The 18,970-nt window shown below is 49.8% G+C and overlaps 1 long non-coding RNA gene across 1 annotated transcript; it reads right to left on the bottom strand.

Annotated features, from left to right (window-relative positions):
- Nucleotides 1-16,246: 16,246 nt before the first annotated feature.
- On the bottom strand, nt 16,247-18,970 carry LOC106993549 (uncharacterized). Its single transcript, XR_003722863.2, has 2 exons — nt 18,813-18,970; nt 16,247-17,994 (listed from the first exon to the last, which is right to left on the bottom strand). It is a non-coding gene; the product is annotated as an uncharacterized LOC106993549 (long non-coding RNA).

The following is an 18,970-nucleotide window of genomic DNA, read 5'->3' as shown; positions in this document are numbered from 1 at the left end:
AGTCAGTTTCCTAACACCACTGTGTCCTCTTGGAACCCCTTCCAGCATCATATCCTCATGGTAGAACTTCCTGGCCCCAAAGTCCCCTCCAGGATGGTTTAGGTGGCCCTCCTGTGTGCTTCTGTAACACTGTGGGTGCATCTGTCTCATACTCCATTGCATTGGATTGTAATGCCATATTTTCTCTGTGGTTCTAGTTCAGACTTCCAAAGTCTAATGCTGTGTTCAATCTCCTCCTTTGCTAATATGTATGTTTGAGGCTATAATCCTTTCTAAGTACTGCAGTAGCTACATCCCACAATTTGTAATATACACTGTCTTCAATGTCACTAGGTCCCAAGTATTTCATAATTTCATTTGCCATCTCTACTTGACCACTTATCATTTAGAAGTCTGTTTATAAGTTTCTCAATATATGGAGGCTGGACTTGTGTTGCCATCATAGACTGCCTTGGTCAGAGAACAAGGTCTATATAAAATCAATGCTTTTGTATTTGTTGAGCCTGACATTATGGCTTAGTAATGGTTAATTGTTTTAAATGTACCATGTGTGTATTCTCTAATGTTAGGGCTTAGAGTTCTAAGTACGTATCTATTCAGTTCAATTTCATTATTACGCTACTCAAAACTTTACTACCTTTGCTTACTTTTTTTTTTTTGATTCAGCTATCAATTCCTGGAAAAGGTTTGTTAAATATCACCCTATGATTATGGATTTCTCAGTATCTCAGTATAATTCTGTCAAGGCGCTTTTTATTCTTCACCATGCGGCATGCCGGTTTGGGAAAGTCATACCACACTGGCGACGTGACGAAGCACATGCCCTCCCCCTGCCCAAGGGTTCCACCCTCTTCCTTTCTCCTTATCCCTCAGGCTCAACCCGCAAAATGCCCCTCTGGCCTGAGAGCATCTCGTTTCATTCCCAAGCTTCCTGAAGCCTTAGCTCCTCTCCCAAATAGGCCTATAACATTTTCTTCCAAACAAACATGGTCCTCTCGACTGAATCTACGACAAACACAATGCTCCCCATCACGCTGTGGCATCCTAATTAGGGAAAAGGAGTCAGGCTAGCATGACCAGGAGAAAGCAGAGATAGAGGAAGTAGATAAGCTATAGATCTGCCTTCCCTTATGGTCCGGAACATATAGACAAAGAGAGGAAGGAGATAAGTTATAGGTCTGCCTTTCTTTACGGCCCAGGACGTGCAGCCCTCCTGAGCAGATAAGGTTCAGAACTCACAGGCTTCCTGCTCGTCACCAAATGCCTCAATTTGTCAGACACCTCAGCTGACAGAAGAATGCAGGTTAGCTCACTGCCTCCTTGGCGTTATCAATTCGCCCAACAACCACCCTATAAAAATCCCTGGCCAGCCTTCGTCTCTTCGCTGTCAGCTTCTCTCCTGCTGGTTCCGCCCACTGCTCCCCGGCAACATACAATGTACTTTCCTGCTTTCTTCTTTCTTTTCTTTTTTTTCCTTTTTTTTTTTGATATGGGATTTTGCTCTTGCTGCCCAGGCTAGAGTGTAATGGCACGACCTCGGCTCAGTGCAACCTCCACCTCCCGAGTTCAAGCGATTCTCCTTCCTCAGCCTCCTGAGTAGCTGGAATTACAGGCATGGCATGCACCACCATGCCCAGATAATTTTGTATTTTTAGTAGAGACGGGGTTTCACCATGTTGGTCAGGCTGGTCTCGAACTCCCAACCTCAGGTGATCCACCCGCCTTGGCCTCCCAAATGCTGGGATTACAGGCGTGAGCCACCGAGCCCAGCCGTACTTTCTTACTTTCTCTAATTAATCTGTCCTTCTTTATCTACAACTCTCTTGGTAAATTCTTTTTGTTGTTGTTGTTTATCTTTTTTTGTTGTTGTTAAAGAGGAGGCTTCACCATCTTGGCCAGGCTGGTCTCGAACTCCTGACCTCAGGTGATCCACCCGCCTCGGCCTCCCAAAGTGCTGGGATTACAAGCGTGAGCCACCATGTCCGCCCTTGGTAAATTCTTTTACCCCTCACCGCTGGCCAAGATACTCGTGGCTTACCACGACACATATCATGTCAGAGTTATGGTTTCCACATCGTATCTTCCAATTGGACCTCCAGTTCAGGAAGGGCCTCATCTCAGGCATCCCGGGGGGTGTACCACACAGTGTTGTTCAAGAAACATATTAGAATGCTAAGAAAAACACACAAGTGTCATAAGGGCATGCAATGTAGAATCACCTATAAAGCATTTTGAGAATAAAAGAACATCTTCATGCTTAGAATAATTGAGAAAGTTTTCTTCCTGAAGATGGGGAAATACTTGGAGTAACTCTTGATAATCACCTAGTGCTATTTAACTGTTCATCTAGCAAACATTATGCTGTGTTTGTGCTAGGAACTCAGTACCAGCACCAGAGATAGCTTGGACACCATTTTTTTTTTGTTTTTGTTTGTTTGTTTGTTTTTGTTTTGTTTTGTTTTTAATGTTTTGTTTTGTTTTTCCCCTCAAAGAACCCATGTTCCCATGGAAGAGATGGGAAGAAAAATTAGTATTTTTTCTTGGGGATCCAGGAAACCTCACAATGATGGAGTCTGTCATACTACCACATTGCACAGAGGAATTCTGAATAAGAGGGCAGAAAAATTAAAATGCACATGGAGCTTGAAACAGAGAAATAAATCTCCAAATCACCAACACAGGAAGGAATTCAAAGCCAAAATAAATTTGCAAGTCAGAGCCACGATAGTATGAGGAGGAGGAGGAGGTCCTAGAAAGAGCTGGGGGAGCAGAAACAACATCCACTGGGTGGGTCAGAGAGAACCTAGGGCCCATTCGAAGCAGGACTTTGGAACCGACACCGTGCTCCCTCGGGGGAAGGTGGCCAGGAAAAAACTCCATCCATCAGTTTCTGCCCTAGGTTCTGGGTGAGAAGAAAAACCACTTCCTGTGGGAAACTCAAGTCTCAACCAGATATGGTAGCTCACACCTGTAATCCTAGCACTTTGGGAGGCCGAGGTGGGAGGATCACTTGAGGTCAGGAGTTTGAGACCATCTTGGCCAACATGGCAAAACCCCATCTCTACTAAAAATACAGAAATTAACCGGGCATGGTGGTGGGTGCCTGTAATACCAGTTACTGAGAAGGCCGAGGCAGGAGAATCGCTTGAACCCAGTAGGCAGAGGTTCCCGTGAGCCAAGATCATGCCACTGCACTCCAGCCTGGGCGACAGAGTCTCCAGGCCTGCATCACATGCTGGTGTTGGGTGTGAACTTACACCGTCTCCCATGGTGTGGAAGTCCCCAAGCCCAGAAATTAATGTAAAACCTGTGGTCACACTGGGGAAACCTCTAGATGAACCAGTTGAAGCAGAGGTACAACTGTTCCTAGCATGTCTCAGAACATCAATGACCCCCACAGAATGGAACAATCTCTGATGAAGACGAGTTAACAGGTAACAAACCACAGGGAAATTGTGCACCACAGGCGGGAGCCAGTGTATCTACCCGACAGGTGGGAGCCAGCATATCTATGTGACAGGTGGGAGCCAGTGGATCTACGTAACAGGTGGGAGCACTGCACCTTCCAAACCCTGAGATAACAGAAGGATCCAAAAGAGATAATAAGATAAGTGGACTTGAAAAGTACAGAGAGATAAAAGGACTAGCAAACACAGAGATATAAAAAGCACACCTGGAAAGAACAGGCAGATGAGAAAAAGACAAACATAGGAAAACCAAAACCAAAACCCAAAACCTCTCAACAGAAGAATCAAACAGCAGCCTAAGAGAAAACTTGTGAAGTAGAAGATGGATCTTAGAAAAGTATCTGGGATGAGCCACAGGGTATGAAACAGAAAATAGAAATAGAAAAAAAATGTTGGCCGGGTGCAGTGGCTCATGCCTGTTATCCCTGTACTTTGGGTGGCCTAGGTGGGTGGATCATCTGAGGTCAGGAGTTCGAGACCAGCCTGACCAACCTAGTGAAATCCTCGTCTCTACAGAAAATACAAAAATTGTCTGGGCATGGTGGAGGGCACCTGTAATCCCAGCTACTTGGGAGGCTAAGGCAGGAGAATTGCTTGAACTCAGGAGGCGGATGTTGCAGTGAGCCGAGATCAGGCCACTACACCCCAGCCTGGGTAACAGAGTGAGACTCCATCTAAAAAAAAAAAGATTTTAAGAGATGTGCACTATAGAAACATGTTGTAGTGGAATAAAATAAAAACATGGGTCTAAAGGCAGTAATTGAAGAAGGAATGCCTCAGAATTTGCCAGAATTGGTGAAAGACATGAGTTCTTTTGTTTTTTGTTTTGTTTTGTGTGTGGTTTTTTTTTTTTTTTTTTTTTTTTTTTTTGAGATGGAGTCTTGCTCTGTCGCCCAGGCTGAAGCGCAGTGGTGCAATCTCGGCTCACTGCAAGCTCCGCCTCCCGGGTTCAAGCCGTTCTCCTGCCTCAGCCTCCCAAGTAGCTGGGACTACAGGGGCCTGCCACCACGCCTGGCTAATTTTTTGTATTTTGTTAGTAGAGATGGGGTTTCACAGCGTTCGCCAGGATGGTCTCAATCTCCTGACCTCATGATCCACCCGCCTCGGCCTCCCAAAGTGCTGGGATTACACGTTTGAGCCACTGCGCCTAGCCAAGACACGAGTTCTTAGTTTGAAGAAGCTATCCTAAGTAGGATACCCCAGGATAAAGAGATATCTCATTTTGTTTTGTCACACCTAGCCACATGGGTCTTTCCTAGACATAACACAGTGAAAGACAGAACTCAAAGACTAAGAGAAAAATCTCAAGGTTAGTGACTGTCAAAAGACAGCTATTTGCTAGAAAACAACAATAGAAGCTGGAACAAAATGAAATAATTGCTTCAAAGTGCTAAGGTAAAAAAGAAGTCAGTCCAGGTTTCTGTATCAGCTAAGTGATGATTCAAGAGTAAAGGGAAAAAATTTGATAGAGTTTATCACCTCTTTACTTGTTGAGAAAAATACTAATGAATGATTTAAAAGAAAAGCTTAAGTTAAAAAAAGCAAATCTGCACCCAGAGGAAGCAATGGGATGAAAGAGCAACGATGAGCAAAAAATGTAGGAAGCAGATGAACATATGTAAGTCAATATCGACTCTGCAAGACGAAGAGAGTAATACCTATCTGGGAGGGTTAAAAAGACTAAAATACTGGACAATGATAACAGGAACCGCTAGGGTTAGAAGAAATTCAGAGTATTGAAAGGTCAGTAAAGGATAATTAAGCTTAAACTTTCAAAATTAAAGGGTATATTTTAGAAATGAAATATATGACTTCCAGATCGTATGGTAGGTGGACGGGTATCTGCCATGGAGCCTTGATACTCATGCTAAGTTATTTTGAATGCTTTACATGGGAGATGGAGCATTATGGAAGGTTTTGTTTTTTCTTTTCTTTTCTTTTTTTATTTTTTTGAGACAGAGTCTTGCTCTGTCACCAGCCTGGAGTGCAATGGCGCCATCTCAGTTCACTGCAACCTCCGCCTCCTCGGTTCAAGTGATTCTCCTGCTTCAGCCTCCCTAGTAGCTGGGACTACAGACATGTGTCACCACGCCTGGCTAATTTTTTGTATGTTAGTAGAGACGGGGTTCCACCATGTTAGCCAAGATGGTCTTGATCTCCTGACCTCGTGATCCGCCCACCTCAGCCTCCCAAAGTGCTGGGATTACAGGCGTGAGCCCCAGTGCCCGGCCATGGAAGGCTTTCTAACACGGGAGGGCATGGCACAGAGCAAGTCCCATCCCACTTTACACTCCCCTGACCCACCCTGGCCAGAATTCAATGATGTGCTCTGTGTTCTATCGCTGAAATAGCACCTATCACTGTGTACATTCTATATGAACACAGGCGTATAGCATGCCACTGTCTTGCTGCTGGACTGTGAACTCCTAAAGGGGAGAAACATTTTACAAATCGAAGTTGATGACCTGTCAGTAGAGTAGAGAGGGTCTGAGAGCACTTGCTTTACGTTTGTAGCAGACCCTGCCACCACTCTGTCTCTTCTGTTTCCTTTTTTTTTTTTTGAGACAGAGTCGCACTCCGTCGCTCAGGCTGGAGTACAGTGGCACCATCTCAGCCCACCACAACCTCCACCTCCCGGATTCAAGCGATTCCCCTGCCTCAACCTCCTGAGTAGCTGGGATTACAGGCGCCCGCCACTATGCCCAGCTAATTTTTGAATTTTTAGTAGAGACAGGGTTTCAACATGTTGGCCAGGCTGGTGTTGAATTCCTGACCTCGTGATCCACCTGCCTCGGACTCCCAAAGTGCTGGGATTATAGGTGTGAGCCACCATGCCCAGCCTTCCGCTGCCCCCCTCTTTTTTTTTTTTTTTTTTTTTTTTTGGAGACTGTCATCCAGGCTGGAGTGCAGTGGCGCAATCTTACCTCACTGCAACCTCCGCCTCCCGGGTTCAAGCAATTCTCTTGCTTCAGCGCCCTGAGTAGCTGGGATTATAGGTGTGTGCCACCATGCCTGGCTAATTTTTGTATTTTTAGTACAGATGGGGTTTCACCATGTTGGCCACGCTGGTCTCAAACTCCTGACCTCAGGTGATCCACCTGCCTCAGCCTCCCAAAGTGCTGAGATTATAGGCGTGAGTCACCATGCCCAGCCCGTTTCCTTTGATTCTAAAGACCTGCACCCACAGCTCTCTTCAGAGGACTGCCTGGGGTTACCAGAGCTACCTCTCCATCATGCTCAGGGAACTGCAAATGCCTGGCAATTTCTGCCCCCTTGCAATATCTATGGAAACACAGCTCCCTGGGTTCCAGTTGGGACAAACTGAGAAGTAATTGTCCCAGAGTTCCCCCGCAGGGTCGGCTGAGGCTAGGATGGGTCTGAAATGGCACTCTTGTTTGGCTTCTTTCCCTTCCCTGCTTCCCACACGCCTCTGTTACTTCCCACAGGAGCAATTTGTTCCTCACAAACCCTCTCCCCGTCAACTTTGCACCTCACCTAAGACAAAGCCCAGCAAAGCGCAGCATGTCATCAATTACAAAGCACTCATTAAGTGCTCATTGGACACCTGGCCCCACACTAGTCACTCTCAGAAATTCATCTCCTCTCCCTGCTCTCTTCCCCTCCCCCTCTTCATCTTTTTATGTCTCCCTAAGCCAGGAGCAGCGAGTTAGCTTCCAGTTTCCACCCACTAGGCTGGAAGTGAGGACAGCCAGACGTTGCTATCGAGTAGAAGTCCTTGATTAAATCCTTTCCCTTCTCTTGGATTTGTGTTCCTGGTTTTCGTTGTTGTTGTTGTTTGTTTGTTTGTTTGTTTTGAGACAGGGTCTCGCTTTGTCACCCAGGCTGGGGTGCAGAGGCGCAATGACAGCTCACTGCAGCCTCAACCTCCTGGGCTCCAGCGATCCTCCTACCTCAGCCTCTTCAGAGCTGAGACTACAGGTGTGTGTCACAATGACTGGTTAATTAAAAATTTTTTTAATAAAGATGAGGTCTCACTGTGTTGTCCAAGCTGGTCTCCAACTCCCAGGCCCAAGCAATTGTCCCATCTCATCCTCCCAAGTAACTGGGAGTACAAACACACGCCACCACTCCCAGCTTCCTAAGTTTTTTTTTTTTTTTTTGAGATGGAGTTCCCTTGTTGCCCAGGCTGGAGTGCAATGGTACGATCTCGGCTCACTACAATCTCCACCTCCGGGGTTCAAGCGATTCTCCTGCTTCAGCCTCTCGAGTAGCTGGAACTACAGGCACGCGCCACCACACTCTGCTAATTTTGTATTTTTAGTAGACACGGGTTTCACCATGTTGGCCAGGCTGGTCTCGAACACCTGACCTCAGGTGATCCGCCCGCCTTGGCCTCCCAAAGTGCTGGAATTACAGGCTGAGCCACTGTGCCTGGCAGTTTTTAATGGGAATGATATCATATATTCTCCTTCTATCACAAGTTTTCTGTGACTATTTAAAGCAAACAACATACCCATGGATTTTGGAAAAAGGAAGAGCTCGTGGCATGTGCTTCCACAGGATCCAGTCGCCTGAAGGACTTAGAGAAAGCTTTCCAGCCACTCCCCTCCCCTCCTCTGGGCCACAGCACCCACTGCAGCAGGCGGGGGTGGCCAGCCCTGCCAGGCTGGGGGAAGCCTTGGGCCTAAGGAGGCTGCCTGGTTCCCTCGCAGTGTCTGGAAAGTATTAATAACTGTGGCAGGAGGATTAGCCATATGCCACGTAATTCCTGTTAATCGGGATTGGGGGGAGCTTGTGCTTGTAAGTAACAGATGAGCTGAGCTGCCCTCCCGGCCTTCGGTGCCTTCCTGCAGTGGCGGGGCTCTGGACAGGTCTGGGGCTTCCCGCCCGCCTGCCCTCTTTCCTTCCACCTGCAAGCTCTCTGCTCTGGGCCCCTTTCTCTCTGTGTACTTCCCAGATTTTATCCCCTGCCTCTCGCTGTTTATTCTTCTTCCCATTCTTCCGCTTCTAAGTTAGAGATTCCTTATTTCTACCCCTTTGCTCCTGCTGTCTGACTCTGTACATGTTCTCAATTGCTTACTTCCACCTAGATATCTGTCCTCGTCCCCTTCCTGCCTCTCCTCCCTTTTACCCACACGCACTGACCCACACACTCCTAAGTTCTCTTTCTGGCATCAATGAAAACTCTGACTGTTGGTTGCCCTGCGAAGGCCAAGTTCAACGTTCTCAGGCAATCCTTTCCACTCCGCCCGAGCCGAGCCTCTCCCGGGTGTGTTCTCCTCACACTTTCCTGCCCTCACAGAGAATTCCCAATCCTCTTCTCCGGGATTGTTTGCCCTCGCAGCTGGGAAGGGGCCTGACTCTGAGAAGCTGCTCTCCGCCCTCCTCCTCCACCCCCGTCTCCAGGCAAAGCCCAGAACAGCACACACAGGCAGGAAACAAACTTCCCTCGCGGGGGCAAATGGCACGGGCCCCAGCCACGTGGAATTGTTATCCCTGCCTCTGTGTCGCACTGTGTCTGTCCTCCTGGCCTCTGTGTGCGTAGGTGGGAAGGGGAACCTACCTTTCCGAGTGGAGAAATACACACGACTGTCTGAGGGACCCTCTCTGGAGGAGACACACAGGATTGCAGTGGTTCTGTGTGTGAGAGACATTGCTGAGATGAAGATGGATCTGTGCGCATCGGTGTGTCAGAGGCATCTGAACCACAGCAACTCCATCTTGAATGGGGCCTTGGTAAAAAAAAAAAAAAAAAAAAAAAGGCTGAGACTTGCTGGGCTGCACTCCCATAGGTTAGGCATTCTAAGTCACAGGATGACATAGGAGGTTGGCACAACATACAGGTGGTAAAGGCCTTGCTGATAAAACAGGTTTCAGAAAAGAAGGCGGCCCAAACCCACCAAAACCAAGATGGCAAAGAGAATGACCTCTGGTCTTCCTCACAGCTGCACTCCCACCAGCGCCATGACAGTTTACAAATGCCATGGCAACGTCAGGAAGTTAGCCTATATGGTCTAAAAAGGGGAGGCACGAATAATCCACCTGTTGTTTAGCATATCATCAAGAAATAACCATAAAAATGGGCAACCAGCAGCCCTCAGAGCTGCTCTACCTATGGAGCAACCATTCATTTATTCCTTTCCTTTCTTAATAAATTTGCTTTCACTTTATGGACTTGCCCCGAATTCTTTCTTGAGTGAGATCCAAGAATCCTCTCTTGGCGTCTGGATTGGGACCCCTCTCCAGTAACACATGCATAGACGTGCTTAGGATCAGCATTTTGCAGAAAGCTGTTGAGGTGTCTCTGGAAAGGTCAATGGTAGAATTCTGTTTTTCACTATTTATTTATTTATTGAGAGACGGAGTCTTGCTCTGTTGCCCAGGCTGGACTGCAGTGGCGCCATCTCGGATCACTGCAACCTCTGCTCCCGGGTTCACGCCATTCTCCTGCCTCAGCCTCCCCAGTAGCTGGGACTACAGGTGCCCGTCTCCACGCCCGGCTAATTTTTTTTGTATTTTTAGTAGAGATGGGGTTTCACTGTGTTAGCCAGGATGGTCTTGAACTCCTGACCTTGTGATCCGCCCTCCTTGGCCTCCCAAAGTGCTGGATTTACAGGCGTGAGCCACCGTGCCCAGCTCACTTTTTATTTTTTTGAGACAGGGTCTTACTCCGTTGCCCAGGCTGGAAAGCAGCGGCGTGATCTTGGCTCACTGCAGCCCTGACCTCCCGGGCTCAAGTGATCCTTCCACCTCAGCCTCCTGAGTAGTTGGGACTACAGGTGATGCCATCACCCCAGACGATTTTTTTTTTTTTGGTATTTTTTGTAGAGATGGGGTTTTGCCACGTTGCTCAGGCCAGTCTTGAACTACTATGCTGCCTCGGCTTCCCAAAGTGTTGAGATTGCAGACGTCAGCCACTGTGCCTGGCCAGGAATGTATATTTAGTAAGTATGGACTGTGGTGGGAACATTTTTGATGTGTACGGTCTATGTGTAGGGAAGGTTTTGGATAAGAGCAGAAAGGAAGCTCTCCTGTGCTTATATTTTTTATTGATACATGATAATATTTTGATACATTTGATATTTTGATACATGTGATATTTTGATACACGGATACAATGTGTAATCATCAATGTCCTGTGCTTCTTAGAAGCATTCAAACCTCCAGGCATGGCGGCTGTTGTCTGTAATCCCAGCACTTTGGGAAGCTGAGACGGGAGGATCGCTTGGGTCCTGAAGTTTAAGACCAGCCTGGGTAATAGAGGGACCTTGTCTCTACCAAAAAAAAAAAAAAAAAAAAAGGGAAAAAAAAAAGCATTCCAACCGTCTGGTAGGACGGGCTCTTAAAACATTCAATTCCAGGCCGGCTGCAAATGTCCAGGATGTGTCTTCCCTCCAGAGATTAGCTTTGTTTCCAAGAGCTCATTAGACTAAGAAAAAAAGCATCTTTGACCCTGCTGGCCAGTCTCTGCACCTCAAGGACAAGTGCGCTCGCACGCGTGCACGTCCTCCTGTGGCCAGGCTCTCCACCTGCGCGTGGCTGCTCCCTCTCCCAGCCTCCAGGCTCTCCACCTGCACGCGGCTGCTCCCTCTCCCAGCCTCCAGGCTCTCCACCTGCGCGCGGCTGCTCCCTCTCCCAGCCTCCAGGCTCTCCACCTGCACGCGGCTGCTCCCTCTCCCAGCCTCCAGGCTCTCCACCTGCGCGCGGCTGCTCCCTCTCCCAGCCTCCAGGCTCTCCACCTGCGCGCGGCTGCTCCCTCTCCCAGCCTCCAGGCTCTCCACCTGCGCGCGGCTGCTCCTCTCCCAGCCTCCAGGCTCTCCACCTGCGCGCGGCTGCTCCCTCTCCCAGCCTCGGGATGGGATCTCAGAGCAGGGTCCAGCTGCAGGGGCCTTCAGGTGCCCCGGGGCCTCTCTTGGTCACAGAGGTCTTACAAGGAGAGAGGAGAGCAAAGAGTGAAACCCATGTCTGTGCGTCTTCCCATGTTCCAGGCGTCCATGGACAAGCCCTGAGACGCACCCTTCTCGGGAGAGACCAGCCAGCCCGCGCCGCCTCCTGCCCACCCCGCGTGGCCGCCACGGGGCGTGTCCCCTTCCCGCCCGGGGAGCACCGTTTCCCAGCCTCACTGCGCCACCGTGTGGCGGCCTCTCACTGTTGCAGCTCCTTCTTCCTCCCCCGCCCTCCCCAAACCAGCACGCTTAGCTTTTCACGGCAATTTTGTGTACATATCCCAGTATATATATATACCCTCTGTCGTCCAGGCTGGAGTGCAATGGCACGATCACGACTCACTGGAGCCTCCACCTCCCTCACTCACGTGATCCTCCTGCTTCAAGCTCCGGAGTAGCTGGGACCCCAGGCATGTGCCACTATGCCCAGCTAATTTTTAAATTTTTTGGTACAGATAGTGTCTTGCTGTGTTGCCCGGGTTGGTCTCGAACTCCTGACCTCAAGAGATCCTCTCTCCTCGGCCTCCCAAAGCGCTAGGATTACAGGCAGCATCCCAGTATTTCAAGAACTTGAAGTCTTAAGCAGAGATACCCAGATGGACGTAAGGCCTGAACTGGGCATGTACAGAAAGCAATAAAGGGTTAAGACTGAAAGCCGTAGGTTAGTGTATTTGGGTGGAGATGAGGAAGAAGAAAGAACAGCTGTAAGAATTCCAAATATTTCAAACTGGGCTGGTTAGGAGCCAGGGTGAGAACCTAGTTCAGTCGGTGAGGTGGATTTTGCTGCCCTCTTCAAAAGAGTTTTTAAAAATATAGATTGATTGTGTTTTAGAGACAGGATGTCGCTCTGTCACCCAGGCTGAGTGCAATGTCACAACCATAGCCCACTGCAGCCTGAACTCCTGGGCACATGAATCTGTCTTCCTCAGCCTCTCAAGTAACTGGGACCACAGGTGTGTGCCACCACTGCCAGCTAATTTTTAAAATTTTTTGTAGGGATGAGGTCTCACTATGTTGCTCTGGCTGGTCTCAAACTTCTGGGCTCAAGCGATCTTCCTGCTTCAGCCTCGAAGTACTGGGATTACAAGTGTGAGCCACCTTGTCTGGCCATGTACTTATCCAAAAAAAAAAAGAAAAGAAAAATGCAAAAGCCAGAGTAGAACAGCCTGGATTGTTAGCCTGGGGTCTCCTTGCTTTGTATCCAGAGACCCCCTGGGGAGGGGAAGGGTCAGCCACAGGGCTCCTCCAGTAGGGAGGGGCCAAAGCCTCACAAGGGGAAAGTGCCATCTATCTGTCACCGTGCAAGGAGCGCTGCAGTTCGTGTCGGAAGTCCTGCTCTTCTCACTCCGGGGCCTGGCTTTAAATTTCCGAGAAACTGCAGGGCCTGGCTTTAAATTTCAGAGCTGTCCTAAGGCGTTGCCTGTGTTCAAGCTGTGTCTGCCCTGACTGCCTGTTGTGTACCTTGGTGAGAATGGTGTATTCTTCTTCCCCCAGATATCACTGGTTCTTACACTTTGCTGGTAGCATGGCTTTTGCTTAGAATGCCCTTCTCTCTCCCTCTGTGCCTTTAAATCCTAGCCATCCTCCAGGCGAACTCAAATTTCTTCCATGGGGCTTTTGCAAATCTTCGCAGCTAGGAACTTCCCCTCACCCTCTCTGAAACCCTCCCTGGGACTCCACGGATCCTTCATTGAGGAGCATTATCTGGTGCTTTGAGGTATATTCTGGTTTTTTCATACCTAGTAGGTATTTTGGGGTCCATGTGATATTGTGATCCATGTGTATAATGTGTAATGATTAAGTCAGGGCACTTGGGACGGCCATCCCTCAACACGTATCTTTTCTTTCTGTTGGGAGCATAGAGTATTCTAGTCATGTGTACCTTTACTGTATGTCCCTCACCAGGCATTAAACTCTACGTGTGGACACTACGTTAGATTCATCATCATGCAGTATGCCTAACACTACGCTTTGGCCTTACTGAGTGATGAGCAGACCTCTCATTGATTGAAAAGGAATTTCCTTATTTTTCATAACTCAACTTAAATATAATTTTTTCCAGGCTAGGCGCAGTGGCTCATGCCTGTCATCCCGGCACTTTGGGAAGCTGAGGTGGGCAGATCAGTTGAGGCCAGGAGTTCGAGATCCACCTGGTCAACACAGCAAAACCCCATCTCAACTAAAAATACAAAAATTAGCTGGGCGTGGTGGTGTGTGCCTGTAGTCCCAGCTACTCAGGAGGCTGAGGCATGAGAATCGCGTGAACCCAGGAGGCAGAGGTTGCAGTGAGCCGAGATTGCGCCACTGCACTCCAGCCCAACTCCGTCTCAAAAAATATATGTATTTTTATATAATACATATTTATATATTTTACATTTTTATTTTTATAATATATTTTATATACTTACTTATAATACATTTTTATATTTATTACATACATATACATATATATATAATATCTCCCAGTAAGTCTCCATGAATTCCCCCCACTACCCCAAGGTGGGGGTGACATGCCCTCTCAGTGCTTCTAGAACATGCACTCTTCCTACCACAGTGCCTGTCATACTTATTCCAACGCCTTGTCACTTGCTTTCTCACCCACTGGATGACAAGCGCCTTGCGGAAACAGTATGTCTGTGGGGCCTCCAGAGCCTGTGTTGCACATGGCAGATTGTAGGAACCCAGTGACTATCTGATGAACAAATAGAGAAATGAATCCATGTGTAGATGCATGGAAGCAGGGAAGGGGAGAGGGGCTAAAGATGACCTTTAAGATTGCCTTAAGCTCTAGGATTTTATGATTATAGAGCTTTGAACCCTTTTTTGGGGGAAAGTAGTCCAAGCTATTTGGAAAACAATACAGTGATCATTGTAGAGTCAGGTGGCAATTTTTCTTCCAACGGACACTGTTTGCTTCCAGAGGGGGTGGGGGTCTGCTCCTCCCATTCTATGGGGAGTTGCATGTTCCCTGGGCTGAGCATGGCCCAGCACTTGGCAAGATCTCTGGGGCGTTCATTTTTGTCACCCAGCCCTGGTAGGAGGGTGGATGGGTGGGAGGGGAACTGTTTTGGGAAAGAGTGCTGGGGAGTGTTTGTGTGTGTGATGAGTCAGGGCCCGGAGCTGGGAGCCTTCCTCTCTGCTGGCTCTCTGTGGGGGTAGTTCTCACCAGTCACCGGGAGGGTAGAGGATCACCAACTGTCTTCGGAAAGTTTGGAAAGTTTTCTTAGTCATTACGCCAAGTCAGCTGGAGCTTTATGTAACGGGGACAAGCAGAGGTATGATGGCGTCAGAACGGCTGCTCCTCTTTCGGCAGCAGCTCTCATCCATCCCCTCCTAACTGCCAGGGCAGTGACCGGCCCTACATGTAGGATGTGGCATTTGGGGGCTAAGGGTCCCTGCTGTAGATGTCTGATTCCCGCTGGGAAAGACTTGGGTTGTCTCAGAGAAGCCCTCGGGAAGGGCTCAGTACACTCTCGGGGGTGCTCCACCCTCCTTTTGTTCTTCGACATCACGTGGGGGGTGAGAATCAACCCAGGCTCCCCAGCACTCGGGACTCTGGTGCCTGAGCCGGAGTCTCAGAAGCCCCGCTTCCCTGGCTACAGTCCCCGCTCCGGTGCTGCTGGCCGAGGCAGCCCATCTCCACTCTCTTATCTCCTCGCTCTCCAGACACTGGGAGATGCATCATCGGGTTTCCTGTCTCTGACACTGAAGTCAATTTGCCTATCACAATTTGAGTTCTGTCAATGACAGCTCCAGATAAGGCCTGAAATGATATATGTGTGTGGACATGCGTTCGTTCGCGCGTGTAAATGGAAAGAGATACAAAGAGAAGGAAGGATGGGAAAGGAGAGGTTTAGGGTCTGGGAGGAGCAAGGATGATGGTGACTCACCTGGCTGAGGAGACCAGGGCCACTGAGAAGAAACAGCAACGCCCCGAGGTCTGTGGAGAGTTGTGGGGCCTTCCACAGGCCTCTTCCAGGCAGCCGAAGGTATCTTAGAGAAGCTGGGGCTTGTCCTCCTTTGTTGCTTGCAGGGAGGAAAGTACCCCAGGTCCAAGAACTGCTGGGGCCGGAAGCTTTGGAAAAGCTGAGAAGGAGCATTGTTTTGGTTGGGAAGCAGAGCGCTAAGGAGTAGCATGGCTGCAGCATCACACCGGATGACTTCCCAGAACAAGAAAGAACAGATGCAGTTGAGAAATTAAGGTAAGAAATGCGGATATATTTCCTGACAGTGAGGAGGGCTGCCTGACCCAGTGGCCCCAAAAGAGAGTTTCAGAATCAGGCCTCTAGTCATCGAGCACAGACTGAACAGCAGGAGGGAGAGCTTCACAAGGACAGGTCGGCAGGGCAGGACGAACTGGTGGTTCTGCGACCTTCCAGCCCCACGTTACAGCTCTGGTCCTTCCTCCATGTCAGGAAGTTGTGCGGACACCAGAGGCCTCCTGGAGGCCAGAGGGAGAAACCAGAAGGGAGGACCACAGAGGGCGCTTGAGATGGAGTGGGACCAGAGCAAGCGGGGCAGGGACGCGAGGATGTTTGGGAGAGAGGCTGGAGAGTTTCATACCGGGGCTGGTTTCAGATCCATCTCCGGATGGGTGGGGACAAAGGTGGTGGGAGAGGTGAAGAAAGCAAGATGAGACATAGGGGCCTGGGGGCAGGGCGGTGCACAACAGGACCTTCTGGCCATGGAATTGAGAGGCCAAGCTGAGTGGAGGCTGGAGCTGTCCATGAACCCAGTAAGGAAGGAAGGAAGGAGAGAGGGCTGGGAAATGAGGGAGAAACAGCAAAGTTCCCCAGCGCACCACCAGGTGCCAGGCAGGGACAGCGTGGAGACGGCTGGAGGCTGCAGCCCTGGGCAAAGGCAGGGTTAAGCTTTGTCTGAAATGAGATCTTTATTTAGGCAGTTGCCTTCTGCCTCTGGGCTTGTGTTAAGACCATGGCAGGCTCTATTCCCATCCTCACAGGCTGAGCCCCACGTCCCTGGAATGTCATGCCCTCCCACAGCTTCTTGCCTATTCCCATAGTGTTGGGACAATTTTTGTTGTTTCCAGTAGATTATGTAGGACTTGAGGAAAGTCTAAAACAAGCCCTAGCCCATGGCACTTATCGCCTATCTTTGATCTACGTCCACCTTGCCCTCTTCTTGGCTTGGATCTGTTTGTGTGATTGATGACTCAAGCAAGGCCCTCCTTCCTCAGTCTACAGCTGTTCCTGCCTCTTCCTCGTCCCTAGAATCCACAAATCCGGCCATGGTGTCTCAACTGCATTGCTGGGTTTCCTTACTGGTCAGCTTCTAAGAGTAGAGAAGGCACCAGGGCAGAGAAGTTATGCCCGAAGCCATCAGAACCGCACTGCCCAGGCTGAACGCAGGATTCGCACCTGCCAGCGGTGGCCCTGAGCAACTCACAGAATGCTAGGGAAGGCTGGGAAGAGCGTTTACCTTGGAGAGGAGCTGTGAGGACTGGAAGCCAGCATGCATGGAACGTCATCTTTGCTCTGTGGCTTTCCATGTGGGAAGCTCTCAGACTGTGTGCTCTCACGTATGTAATCATACTTGCCCTAAACACAGACAGCACATTCCAGCGATGCTAGCCGCCTCCCTCCTGTACCAAGAACAGCCCATGCTCAGCCCCAGTTTTATGCACATAAACGTCCTCCCACCTCCGGTACAGCTACTCACACTCCCCCACCTTGAGGCCGCACTAAAGTGCCGCCTCCTTCCCAAAGCCTTCCTTGATCATCCCAGCCCACACAGATCTCTTCCTGCTTTGCCTCATTGTGCTCCAGCCAGTGCCTTGAAATGCAACATTTCCATCACAGAATTCTCCCATTTGGGAGCTGGAGGGGTCCTTAGAAATGGCCCCAGTGAGTTGCTCTTAACCAGAAGGGTTAACAAGTGGAAGGTACATCCCTGTGACATCCCGGTGGCACCTACCGTCCGCCTCACTGGTTGGCCACCACAGTCCTGCCAGGCTTGCTGCTGCCTCAGAGTCCTCCTCAGCACAGTGCTCCAGGCGTCAGTCCCCACCGATCAGATGTGCCACCCACAATCCAGGCAATGAGAAGTTGTCTAGAACTTGGTGTGGCTGGAGCTTTTGGAGGTACAGGCACCTGCTTCAGGCCCAAGGCCTGGGGATAGAACTCTGGTCTTACCTCTGTCCAGGGCTCCTCAGACTACGCCAGGGGCCTCTTGAAGACTTTTCTACTGTTCTCTGTCTGTGAGTCTTGCCTTCCCAACCGGAGAATTCGAGCTGTGATATTTGTGGGGATGTCCCCTGCAGTGCTGAGCACCAGACGGGACACGTCGCATGCTCACCGGCTCATGTACTGACTGCTTGGAGCTTCCCCCAGCTCCTCTAACTTGTGTTCAGAGCTCAGTCAAAAGGGCAGCGGGAGTTGGGGTGGCATGGAGGCTCAGTCTCTCTGCTGGTAGATAAGTCTGCCAGGACCTCCCCGGTACCTCCTCTCTGCCCACAGCAGCCACAGATACTCTGAACATGCTGAAAGATGAGACGGGGTCTGGATATCAGGAGCCCAGAAAGATCATCTTTGTCCTGCAGCTCAGTGGCTTGGCCTCAGGAGGCCATCTTCCGGGCCTCACTGGTCTTCCTTCAGAGGGAGCTGCAAGGGAAAGGAGGGAGAGATGGTGCCGTTGGATGCCCGCCTCTCTTGGGCACTGATGGGCAGGGTGAGGGTCTCTTGAAGGGTGGTCCCCCTTGAGTGGGAGCAGGTGGACTGGAGGGGCATGGCTCACGTGAAGGTTGGTGGAGGAGCTTCCCCCAACCTGGGGCCCTGGAGGACACAGTCCCAAATGGAGTCTTCTCCCCTGTGCTATTGAAAGGCGGCATTACCATCTGCTCAGGCCCACAGGCTGGAAACTTTAGAGTCCCCCAGTGGCCCCAGGCCTGTCCCTTCCTTCCTCTAGACCTCAGCAGGTTCTCCTGCTCTCTTCTTGCCAAGACCCTGGAATGTGCGGCCTCATGGTCTTGCTGCAGACCCAGCCCTCCTTCCCCCCAGTCTCATCTGCAGGTCTGCAGTGCCCCTGGCTGAGCTTTCTAGACATGTCACAACATTGCCAGATTTTTCTTTCTGAAACTTAGATTTTATGACGTCATTCCCTGCTTGAAAATCATGGTCACTGCACTGTCTTCAGGAGAAGGTGAAACTCCCCAGCCCAGGCCTTCTCAGCTCTGTGCTCTCTGCATTCTGGGTGGGCTCTGCTCTGCTGCGGGGGCTGCCCTGTGCAAGGTGGGTGCTTAGCAGCACCCTGGCCCTACCCACCAGGGACCGGGAGCAGCCTCCTCCCACTCCTGCAAGCTGAGACAACCAAATATGTCTCCAGCCACTGCCAAATGACCTCTGAGGGGTAAAATTGGTTGAGAATCACTGTGGTAGCCTATAAAATAGGATAATAATAACTAATGACAATGCTTACTTACTCAGCTCTGTGCTAACAGCTTTCCATGAGGTCTCTCATTTGATCTTCAGAACATCTCTATGGGGAAGGCCCTATTAGTATCTCCATCTCACAGATGCTCAGAAGGCAGAAGGAGTCCAGATCTTTCAAGATGCAAAGACATTTTCCTGCCGTGTGGGG

The sequence above is a fragment of the Macaca mulatta genome, chromosome 14 (genome assembly GCF_049350105.2).
Source record: "Macaca mulatta isolate MMU2019108-1 chromosome 14, T2T-MMU8v2.0, whole genome shotgun sequence".
NCBI lineage: Eukaryota > Metazoa > Chordata > Mammalia > Primates > Cercopithecidae > Macaca > Macaca mulatta.
This window is presented reverse-complemented; position numbering and strand designations above follow the sequence as displayed.